Source organism: Bombina bombina, chromosome 7 (assembly GCF_027579735.1).
Source record: "Bombina bombina isolate aBomBom1 chromosome 7, aBomBom1.pri, whole genome shotgun sequence".
NCBI lineage: Eukaryota > Metazoa > Chordata > Amphibia > Anura > Bombinatoridae > Bombina > Bombina bombina.
The window spans coordinates 137887076-137899970 of NC_069505.1; the positions used below are offsets into that span (position 1 = coordinate 137887076).

Genomic DNA, 12895 nt, shown 5'->3' on the forward strand with positions numbered 1-12895 from the left:
GACACGGATGAAGGGAGGGAACAAGACAGGTACCTTAAACGGAAGGCACCACTGCTTGCAAAAACTTTCTCCCAAAAATAGCCTCCGAAGAAGCAAAAGTATCGAATTTGTAAAATTTGGAAAAAGTATGCAGTGAAGACCAAGTCGCTGCCTTACAAATCTGTTCAACAGAAGCCTCATTTTTAAAAGCCCATGTGGAAGCCACTGCTCTGGTAGAATGAGCAGTAACAGTTTCAGGGGGCTGCTGGCCAGCAGTCTCATAGGTCAAACGGATGATGCTTTTCAGCCAAAAGGAAAGAGGTAGCGGTCGCTTTTGGACACAGAGAAGGAACAACTATTTCCTGGTTAATATTCTTGTTAGAAACAACTTTAGGAAGAACCAGGTTTGGTACGCAAAACTACCTTATCTGCATGGAACACCAGTTAAGGTGAATCACACGCAAGGCAGATAATTCTGAGACTCTTCGAGCAGAAGAGATAGCTACCAAAAACAAAAAACTTTCCAAGATAACAACTTAATATCTATGGAATGTAAGGGTTCAAACGGAACCCCTTGAAGAACTGAAAGAACTAGATTTAGACTCCATGGCGGAGCCACGGGTTTATAAACAGGCTTGATTCTGACTAAAGCCTGAGTAAACACTTGAACGTCTGGTACCTATGCCAGACGCTTGTGTAAAAGGATAGACAGAGCAGATATCTGTAATTTTAAGGAACTAGCTGACAATCCTTTCTCCAATCCGTCTTGGAGGAAAGACAATATCCTGAGAATCCTAATCTTACTCCATGAGTAACCCTTGGATTCACACCAACAAAGATATTTCCGCCATATCTTATGGTAGATTTTCCTGGTGACAGGCTTTCTAGCCTGAATCAGAGTATCTATAACTGACTCAGAGAAACCACGCTTTGATAGAATTAAGCGTTCAATCTCCAAGCAGTCTGACGCAGATAAATTAGATTTGGATGCTTGAACGGACCCTGTATTAGAAGATCCTGCCTCATTGGCAATGTCCATGGTGGGACAGATGACATGTCCACTAGGTCTGCATACCAAGTCCTGCGTGGCCACGCAGGCGCTATCAGAAACACTGAAGCCTTCTCCTGCTTGATTCTGGCGACCAGACGAGGGAGAAGAGGAAACGGTGGAAAAACATAAGCCAGATTGAAGGACCAAGGCGCTGCTAGAGCATCTATCAATACCGCCTTGGGATCCCGGGACCTGGACCCGTAGATAGGAAGTTTGGTGTTCTGACGGGACGCCATCAGATCCAACTCTGGGGTGCCCCATAGCCGAGTCAGCTGGGCAAATACCTCCGCGGGTGGAGTTCCCACTCCCCCGGGTGAAAAGTCTGACGACTTAGAAAATCCGCCTCCCAGTTGTCTACTCCTGGGATGTGAATTGCTGAGAGATGGCAGGAGTGATCCTCCGCCCACCTGATTATTTTGGTTACTTCCGTCATCGCTAGGGAACTCTTTGTTCCCCCCTGATGATTGACGTAAGCTACAGTCATGATGTTGTCCGACTGAAATCTGATGAATTCGGCCGCAGCTAGTTGAGGCAATGCCTGAAGAGCGTTGAATATCGCCCTCAGTTCCAGAATGTTTATCGGGAGAAGAGTTTCTTCCCGAGACCATAAGCCCTGAGCTTTCAGGGAGTCCCAGACTGCACCCCAGCCTAACAGACTGGCGTCGGTCGTTACAATGATCCACTCTGGCCTGCAGAAACATATTCCCTGAGACAGGTGATCCTGAGACAACCACCAGAGAAGAGAATCTCTGGTCTCCTGGTCCAACTGAATAAGAGGAGACAAATCTGCATAATCCCCATTCCACTGTTTGAGCATGCATAATTGCAGTGGTCTGAGGTGTATCCGAGCAAAAGGGACCATGTCCATTGCTGCTACCATTAATCCGATTGAATCCATGCACTGAGCTACGGATGGCCGGGGAATGGAATGAAGAGCTCGGCAAGAAGTTAAGAGTTTAAATTTTCTGACCTCCGTCAGAAATATTTTCATTGCTACCGAGTCTATTAAAGTCCCTAGGAAGGGAACCCTTGTGAGAGGGGAAAGAGAACTCTTTTTGATGTTCACCTTCCACCCATGAGACCTCACCTTGCCACAGTACTGCTGTGGCCCTACCTTCCCTTAGGGTCCAGATTTGGGGGAATATAGCTTCCTTTAGGCCCTCAAACAGCAGCAGGACCCTCCATGTGAAGCAGCATGAACATCTATGTAATTCTAACTGCGCATCTGAGGCGCGAAATTAGGCCCCACCCACTCTACTCCGGAGCTATGAGGCCTAAGAAATCACTCCAAATTGAATAAAAAAATAGCCATGTGGGTAATAACCCCAGAAAGAACCCAAAAGGACTTTCAAAGTGTCTTTTTTCCTAAGAAAATAATAGATTGCCCTGAATTAGTGTCCACCAGCATAATTAGCCCTGTTATGTAAGCATTCAATTCCTTACTAAGTCTCTGAACATAGCTTACCCTCCCCTCATGGGTATATAGTCAGTCTCTTCTAGCATTATCTCAGTCTTGTCTAGAAATAAATGACTGAACATACCTTATTGCAGTTCCCCTGCAAACTGTTCCCCCGCACTCCTCAGTACTGTGTGGGAACAGCAGTGGATTTTAGTTACAACATGCTAAAATCATTTTCCTCTCAGCAGAAATCTTCATCCCTTTTCTGCTAGAGAGTAAATAGTACAAACCGGTACCATTTAAAATAAACTTTTAATTGAAGATAATAAAAACTACAATTCTAACACCACATTCACTTCACCCTCCCGTAGAGAGACCCTAGTGCTTAGAGCCGGCAGAGAATGACTGGGGGGTGGAGCTAGAGGGGGAGCTATATGGACAGCTCTGCTGTGTGCTCTCTTTGCCACTTCCTGTAGGGAAGGAGAATATCCCACAAGTAAAGGATGAATCCGTGGACTGGATACACCTTACAAGAGAAAAGGGACCACATTGCACTCTTTCCAAAAACTTAAATTATGCTTACCTGATTTTCTTTTCTTCAGATGCAAAGAGTCCACAGCTGCATTCATTACTTTTGGGAAATTCAGAACCTGGCCACCAGGAGGCGGCAGAAACACCCCAGCCAAAGGCTTAAACACTCCTCCCACTTCCCTCATCCCCCAGTCATTCTGCGAGGAACAAGGAACAGTAGAAGAAACAGGGTGAAAAGGTGCCAGAAGAACAAAAATAACAGACGCCCCACAGAATAAATACGGGCGGAGAGCTGTGAACTCTTTCCATCTGAAGAAAAGAAAATTATCAGGTAAGCATAATTTAAGTTTTTCTTCATAAATGGAAAGAGTCCACAGCTGCATCCATTACTTTTGGAAAAAACAATAGCCAAGCTATAGAGGACACTATATGCAAAAACGGGAGGGTACAAGAGGCAGCCCATTCTGAGGGCACCTGGCCTGAAAACCCCTACCCAACAAAATCCAGCTTCGTCCAAAGCCAAGAACAACTTTGAAAGAAAAAGCCTAAGGACACGGACCCGCAGATAATCCACAGCCTTGCTAGAGACCATAGAAACTAGACTCGACTGAGTCAACAGCCTCCAAGAGACACCATCCCCAGCGGTCGGTCTCCAAACAACACACCCCTTACTAAAGAAAGGGAACAAACTACCGTATTCTTTCACAAAGAAGAAAAGGCATGGAGAAAGCATGATTGTACATGTAAAGCACAGCTAATCCCCCTTAAGGGACTCAAGGCGCTGCTCATTTTATCAACCTCGAAAGGAGGAAAGACTGAGTAGACCTCGCCGGGGATCGAACTTGCAACCCTCGATTTGCTACAGTGCAGAGTAGCCACAGTGCATTAGTATGCTGAGCTAGTCTCCAGCTAGCATAAGGAACTCCAGAAAAAAAAAAAACCTAAAACGGGCACAAGTCCTAAAGAAAAACACAGAACAAAAACCAGAGAAACCGAGTCAGGCTAACAGAGACCCAACCAACCTCATAGAAACAAGGGGAGGCAACGCCCAGACCCCAGAAATGCAGAAACCACAGGATAAGGCCAGGAGTCTGAAACATAGAGAGGATCTTCCTCTAACAGTGCAACAGCACTCTAGGAGCGACTGAAGACGAAGGTCTCCAAGTTGCAAAAAAGGTATCTCAGAATACCAAAATAGCCAGAACAAAACCTTGTGCAGCAAGCTCAGATAGGTCTGACGAACAACACCTGAACACTGCACGCTGCAGTCATCTAAAAATGACTCTGAAACTTAAATACTTGCAGGACAAGTAGAAATCAGCTGAAGTTAGGATCCATCAGACTGCTAAGTATCCACTAACAAGCGGATAATGTCGCAGGCTAAGAGTCGCCAGTCCTTCCCACAAATCTTTAATGTGGAGAAAGGAGAAACCTCAAAAAGGCTTACTGTACCTCAAATGCTCTGAGGATGAAATAGCAGAGCAACAGATCTCAAATCATGCTCCAACACCAGACCAGCCCAAACGACCAACCCCCCAGGGAATGGAAAGAAAAAGGGGGGGGGGCTTACCCACCCCAACAGAGCTCGGGTGCCAACCCAATCCGCTCCTCCACAATAGGCACTCCCAAGGAGAACCTCCTAGGACCTGGAACAGAGAAAAGTGCAATAGATCCGTAGGAAGACCTGTCACAACTCTTAGAAAGTCTCTACCTAGAGAGAGATCAAATTTCCAACAGGTGGAACAGAGTCCACTGAGCAGCAGATGCTGCCACCTGATCCAACCTCCTACACACAGGGCAGGACAAAGACCCTCCAGAGAGAGGAAACCCCAACTCATAAGGAAGATAAAACTATCCCCTCCAAAGGGAAGGGCACAGATAAGAACAGCATACATGTCCACAAGACATGAAGCCCTAGTATGATCAAAACATGGACCGAATGAAAAATCATCCAGACACCACTGTTGACCCAACAGAGAAAGAAACTCCCCATCGAGGAGCACACTCCATCCAAAGGACAAGTCAGGCCTTAAAGTTTATAACCAGTAGCCGAAGGTGGATGAGAATTCTGGCCTACCTGCTTGCAAGCCCAATGAGCTAACTTCTATGTCGCAACATAGGGTCCATGAAAAAAAAAAAACTGGGTCACCCCGAACCAGTCCATCGGATCATAAGTCTCCAGACATCCAAGAAGGATCCAAGACAAGAACTCTGGACCCAGACCCAGAATCGTCCTAGAACGAACGACACCCTCAGGGAACATAAAATACCCCGTCTGAAGCAATCAGACCTCACAGGGGATGAGAACCGGGAAACCTGGAGAACAGGTACAGGACTCACTCGTAATTCCCAGCCCAAAGGAAAGAGAACACCCTTAGTCGGAGGTCAACAGCCCCCCAAGCAAGGTACTAGTCCGTGACAAAGTCATGCAATTTCTCTAGAGCCCAAAGGCAGCATTAAGGGAAATGAAAACGAGAACAGAATCACCCAAAAGAGAGTAGAAAGAAAGGCTAGTCTCCATAATCCTTTCAGATTAACGTTCCAGAGGACCACACCCAAGGGAGAAGAATGCAAAGCATCCCGAACCCATGCAGAAAAACATCCCCTAAGCAAAAAGCTTGGAAAGAGAGACAACACCTATCACCCCTGATATGGAGACGACTAACTCCCGAAGGAAGATAGAGCCTCAAGACCTTCACTTCCTAATTAAGCAGACAAATTCCAGAAAGTCTCGACCCAAAGGAAGAGAACCTCTAAAAGAAACAAGTCCTAAAAAGGACACTTCCAAAGAGACCATGAAAGGCAAAAACCGTAAGAACGGCGGTATGAGGGACCTAAATCCTTCAAGCCTCCAACCCACAACAGTAAGGAACAATCTAGTTCCCGAAAAATTTGTAGACGACTGAGCATGTCACCGGGGATCACAACGGAATCCAGGCCCATTAGATTGAAACAATCCCCCATGCCCCTAAGCAACCACGGACCCTCAAGTCCTCTCAGGATGCTAGTTGAAGCTTGTAAAATAAACAAGACAACCACACAAATCACATTGTGATCACTAGGCGCCCTCACCGGACCAACCTGACACAAAAAAGGTGCCACATGTCTGAACTAGGCCTCAAGGACAGAAGGATTTGTACCTAGTCAGGACCAGCCTGAAAACAAGGGCCCCCGCACTGTAAAGGCCACTTAGAGTCTCCCCCGATGATGGAGGGATAAGAACAGTCACAGACTTTTGTAAACATGAGCTTTAGACCGGATGAAAATAAAAGATAAGGCAACCCGTAAGTTATCGCCCAGGAAGAACGGACAGACCCGCAGGATCAGCCAAACAGGGGTCCGAGACTTCCAAGCTCAGAACTGGAAAAACATAATTTATGTAAGAACTTACCTGATATATTCATTTCTTTCATATTAGCAAGAGTCCATGAGCTAGTGACGTATGGGATATACATTCCTACCAGGAGGGGCAAAGTTTCCCAAACCTCAAAATGCCTATAAATACACCCCTCACAACACCAACAAATCAGTTTAACGCATAGCCAAGAAGTGGGGTGATAAGACAAAAGTGCGAAAGCATAAAAAATAAGGAATTGGAATAATTGTGCTTTATACAAAAAATCATAACCACCACAAAAAAGGGTGGGCCTCATGGACTCTTGCTAATATGAAAGAAATGAATTTATCAGGTAAGTTCTTACATAAATTATGTTTTCTTTCATGTAATTAGCAAGAGTCCATGAGCTAGTGACGTATGGGATAATGACTACCCAAGATGTGGATCTTCCACGCAAGAGTCACTAGAGAGGGAGGGATAAAATAAAGACAGACAATTCCGCTGAAAATAATCCACACCCAAAATAAAGTTTAAATCTTATAATTAAAAAAACTGAAATTATAAGCAGAAGAATCAAACTGAAACAGCTGCCTGAAGTACTTTTCTACCAAAAACTGCTTCAGAAGAAGAACACATCAAAATGATAGAATTTAGTAAAAGTATGCAAAGAAGACCAAGTTGCTGCTTTGCAAATCTGATCAACCGAAGCTTCATTCCTAAATGCCCAGGAAGTAGAAACTGACCTAGTAGAATGAGCTGTAATCCTTTGAGGCGGAGTTTTACCCGACTCGACATAAGCATGATGAATTAAAGATTTCAACCAAGATGCCAAAGAAATGGCAGAGGCCTTCTGACCTTTCCAAGAACCGGAAAAGATAACAAATAGACTAGAAGTCTTTCGGAAATTCTTAGTAGCCTCAACATAATATTTCAAAGCTCTAACTACATCCAAAGAATGCAATGATCTCTCCTTAGAATTCTTAGGATTAGGACATAATGAAGGAACCACAATTTCTCTGCTAATGTTGTTAGAATTCACAACCTTTGGTAAAAAATTAAAAAGTTCGCAACACCGCCTTATCCTGATGAAAAATCAGAAAAGGAGACTCACAAGAAAGAGCAGATAATTCAGAAACTCTTCTAGCAGAAGAGATGGCTAAAAGAAACAAAACTTTCCAAGAAAGTAATTTAATGTCCAATGAATGCATAGGTTCAAACGGAGGAGCTTGAAGAGCCCCCAGAACCAAATTCAAACTCCAAGGAGGAGAAATTGACTTAATGACAGGTTTTATACGAACCAAAGCTTGTACAAAACAATGAATATCAGAAAGATTAGCAATCTTTCTGTGAAAAAGAACAGAAAGAGCAGATATTTGTCCTTTCAAGGAACTTGCAGACAAACCTTTATCCAAACCATCCTGAAGAAACTGTAAAATTCTCGGAATTCTAAAAGAATGCCAGGAAAAATGATGAGAAAGACACCAAGAAATATAAGTCTTCCAGACTCGATAATATATCTTCCTAGATACAGATTTACGAGCCTGTAACATAGTATTAATCAGAGTCAGAGAAACCTCTTTGACTAAGAATCAAGCGTTCAATCTCCATACCTTTAAATTTAAGGATTTGAGATCCTGATGGAAAAAAGGACCTTGCGACAGAAGGTCTGGTCTTAACGGAAGAGTCCATGGTTGGCAAGAAGCCATCCGGACAAGATCCGCATACCAAAACCTGTGAGGCCATGCTGGAGCCACCAGCAGAACGAGCATTCCTTCAGAATCTTGGAGATTACTCTTGGAAGAAGAACTAGAGGCGGAAAGATATAGGCAGGATGATACTTCCAAGGAAGTGACAATGCATCCACTGCTTCCGCCTGAGGATCCCTGGATCTGGACAGATACCTGGGAAGTTTCTTGTTTAGATGAGACGCCATCAGATCTATTTCTGGAAGTCCCCACATTTGAACAATCTGAAGAAATACCTCTGGGTGAAGAGACCATTCGCCCGGATGTAACGTTTGGCGACTGAGATAATCCGCTTCCCAATTGTCTATACCTGGGATATGAACCGCAGAAATTAGACAGGAGCTGGATTCCGCCCATACCAGTATTCAAGATACTTCTTTCATAGCCAGAGGACTGTGAGTCCCTCCTTGATGATTGATATATGCCACAGTTGTGACATTGTCTGTCTGAAAACAAATGAACGATTCTCTCTTCAGAAGAGGCCATGACTGAAGAGGTCTGAAAATTGCACGGAGTTCCAAAATATTGATTGGTAATCTCACCTCCTGAGATTCCCAAACCCCTTGTGCAGTCAGAGACCCCCAAACAGCTCCCCAACCTGTCAGACTTGCATCTGTTGAAATTACAGTCCAGGTCGGAAGAACAAAAGAAACCCCCTGAATTAAACGATGGTGATCTGTCCACCACGTCAGAGAGTGTCGTACAATCGGTTTTAAAGATATTAATTGAGATATCTTTGTGTAATCCCTGCACCACTGGTTCAGCATACAGAGCTGAAGAGGTCGCATGTGAAAACGAGCAAAGGGGATCGCGTCCGATGCAGCAGTCATAAGACCTAGAATTTCCATGCATAAGGCTACCGAAGGGAATGATTGAGACTGAAGGTTTCGACAAGCTGAGATCAATTTTAGACGTCTCTTGTCTGTCAGAGACAGAGTCATGGATACTGAATCTATCTGGAAACCTAAAAAGGTTACCCTTGTCTGAGGAATCAATGAACTTTTCGGTAAATTGATCCTCCAACCATGATCTCGAAGAAACAACACAAGTCGATTCGTATGAGATTCTGCTAAATGTGAAGACTGAGCAAGTACCAAGATATCGTCCAAATAAGGAAATACCACAATACCCTGTTCTCTGATTACAGACAGAAGGGCACCGAGAACCTTTGTAAAAATTCTTGGAGCTGTTGCTAGGCCAAACGGCAGAGCCACAAACTGGTAATGCTTGTCTAGAAAAGAGAATCTCAGAAACTGATAGTGATCTGGATGAATCGGAATATGCAGATATGCACCCTGTAAATCTATTGTGGACATATAATGCCCTTGCTAAACAAAAGGCAGGATAGTCCTTACAGTTACCATTTTGAACGTTGGTATCCTTACATAACGATTCAATATTTTTATATCCAGAACTGGTCTGAAGGAATTCTCCTTCTTTGGTACAATGAAGAGATTTGAATAAAACCCCAGCCCCTGTTCCAGAACTGGAACTGGCATAATTACTCCAGCCAACTCTAGATCTGAAACACAATTCAGAAATGCTTGAGCCTTCGCTGGATTTACTGGGACACGGGAAAGAAAAAATCTTTTTGAAAAATCGTAATCTGCCCCCTACCAGCTGGACTGGAATGAGGACCGCACCTTCATGTGGACTTGGGAGCTGGCTTTGGTTTTCTAAAAGGCTTGGATTTATTCCAGACTGGAGATGGTTTCCAAACTGATACCGCTCCTGTGGGTGAAGGATCAGGCTTTTGTTCCTTGTTGTGACGAAAGGAACGAAAACGATTATTAGACCTAAATTTACCTCTAGATTTTTTATCCTGTGGTAAAAAAGTTCCTTTCCCTCCAGTAACAGTTGAGATAATAGAATCCAACTGAGAACCAAATAATTTATTACCCTGGAAAGAAAGGGAAAGTAAAGTTGACTTAGAAGACATATCAGCATTCCAAGTTTTAAGCCATAAAGCTCTTCTAGCTAAAATAGCTAGAGACATATACCTGACATCAACTCTAATGATATCAAAGATGGCATCACAAATAAAGTTATTAGCATGTTGAAGAAGATTAACAATGCTATGAGAATTATGATCGGTTACTTGTTGCGCTAAAGCTTCTAACCAAAAAGTTGAAGCTGCAGCAACATCCGCTAAAGATATAGCAGGTCTAAGAAGATTACCTGAACATAAGTAAGCTTTTCTTAGAAAGGATTCAATTTTCCCATCTAAAGGATCCTTAAAGGAAGTACTATCTGCCGTAGGAATAGTAGTACGTTTAGCAAGAGTGGAGATAGCCCCATCAACCTTAGGGATTTTGTCCCAAAACTCTAATCTGTCAGATGGCACAGGATATAATTGCTTAAAACGTTTAGAAGGAGTAAATGAATTACCCAAATTATTCCATTCCCTGGAGATTACTTCAGAAATAGCATCAGGGACAGGAAAAACTTCTGGAATAACTACAGGAGCTTTAAAAACCTTATTTAAACGTTTAGATTTAGTATCAAGAGGACCAGAATCCTCTATTTCTAATGCAATTAAGACTTCTTTAAGTAAAGAACGAATAAATTCCATTTTGAATAAATATGAAGATTTATCAGCATCAATCTCTGAAACAGAATCCTCTGAACCAGAGGAATCTTTATCAGAATAATGATGTTCATTTAAAAATTCATCTGAAAAATGAGAAGTTTTAAAAGACCTTTTACGTTTACTAGAAGGAGGAACAAAAGACATAGCCTTCTTAATGGATTTAGAAACAAAATCTCTTATGTTAACAGGAACACTCTGAGTATTAGATGTTGATGGAACAGCAACAGGTAATGTAACATTACTAAAGGAAATATTATCTGCATTAACAAGTTTGTCATGACATTCATTACAAACAACAGCTGGAGGAACAGATACCACAAGTTTACAGCAGATACACTTAACTTGGGTAGATCCAGCACCAGGCAGCGACTTTCCAGAAGTATCTTCTGACTCAGGGTCAATCTGGGACATCTTGCAATATGTAATAGAAAAAACAACATATAAAGCAAAATTGATCAAATTCCTTAAATGACAGTTTCAGGAATGGGAAAAAAATGCAAGTGAACAAGCTTCTAGCAACCAGAAGCAATAAATAATGAGACTTAAATAATGTGGAGACAAAAATGACGCCGATATTTTTTAGCGCCAAAAAAAAGACGCCCACATTATTTGGCGCCTAAATGCTTTTGGCGCCAAAAATGACGCCACATCCGGAACGCCGACACTTTTGGCGCAAAAAAACATCAAAAAATGACGCAACTTCCGGCGACACGTATGACGCCGGAAACAGAAAATAATTTTTTGCGCCAAAAAAGTCCGCGCCAAGAATGACGCAATAAAATGAAGCATTTTCAGCCCCTGCGAGCCTAACAGCCCACAGGGAAAAAAGTCCAATTTTTAAGGTAAGAAAAAAATTGATTTATTCATATGCATTATCCCAAATATGAAACTGACTGTCTGCAATAAGGAATGTTGAACATCCTGAGTCAAGGCAAATAAATGTTTGAACACATATATTTAGAACTTTATATAAAAGTGCCCAACCATAGCTTAGAGTGTCACAGAAAATAAGACTTACTTACCCCAGGACACTCATCTACATGTAGTAGAAAGCCAAACCAGTACTGAAACGAGAATCAGTAGAGGTAATGGTATATATAAGAGTATATCGTCGATCTGAAAAGGGAGGCAAGAGATGAATCTCTACGACCGATAACAGAGAACCTATGAAATAGACCCCGTAGAAGGAGATCATTGAATTCAAATAGGCAATAATCTCCTCACATCCCTCTGGCATTCACTGCACGCTGAGAGGAAAACCGGGCTCCAACCTGCTGCGGAGCGCATATCAACGTAGAATCTAGCACAAACTTACTTCACCACCTCCATAGGAGGCAAAGTTTGTAAAACTGATTTGTGGGTGTGGTGAGGGGTGTATTTTTAGGCATTTTGAGGTTTGGGAAACTTTGCCCCTCCTGGTAGGAATGTATATCCCATACGTCACTAGCTCATGGACTCTTGCTAATTACATGAAAGAAAGGATACACAAATAAAGACTATAAGAAGATTACTTCATCCCCTTATGTCTATGTATGCAAGCCAGTCAAAGAGTAAGACTGAGAATCCCCAGACCCATTAAAAGTGGGATCCTCCAGCAATGCCAAAAATGTGCCTTAGTAGGACACGAAAGCGCACCAGTCTATAACGAAAGGCGCAACATACCTCCGCCGGGACAAAAGGAAATATCGGCCCGAAGGTTTACCCCCTGAGGCCTCAGGGGCAGTTGCTCCCCCGGAAGGTTGATCTGGACCAGGCGATTCCACGCCTGACGAGCCCCAGTTAACGAAACACGGACAATATCGTAAGCACACTCCCGGGAGGTGCAGATGCGCCAGCACCAAAGATATGGCCATGAGGAACAGTGTTGTAACCTCCGGTGGGAAAAGGCCACACTCCCTAGAAAGGATAAGTAGCGTTTGGGTAGTAAGAGTTGATGGTAGGGAACTTGTCTCATGAGAAATAGAATCCCCAGAGATGGATGGCTCAGTGGGCACCCGATTCAGAGGAACAGAGCACTCTAAAACGGTATTTGGAAAATAACTAATGGGCATGTATCACCCGGGCCAATTCATATTCTTCGCAAGGAGTCTGAATCAGAGACATCCGTCTCCAAGAATCCTCCATAACTGGGACACTGCCGCCTCCAGAGAACCAGACACCAGTGGACCAGGATTTCTCCATCAACATGCGTTCAGGAAAACGGAAATGGAGTCACAAGGTAAACCGTGCAGTCCATGCAAAAGCGCGCCCGACCGAAAAGGCT

General features: G+C 43.3%; 1 protein-coding gene across 2 annotated transcripts in view; it reads right to left on the reverse strand.

Annotated features, from left to right (window-relative positions):
* The window catches only part of PSMC3 (proteasome 26S subunit, ATPase 3), a 125622-nt gene that overhangs the window by 98891 nt on the left and 13836 nt on the right, over positions 1-12895 (reverse strand). The gene's annotated exons all lie outside the window — the stretch shown is intronic.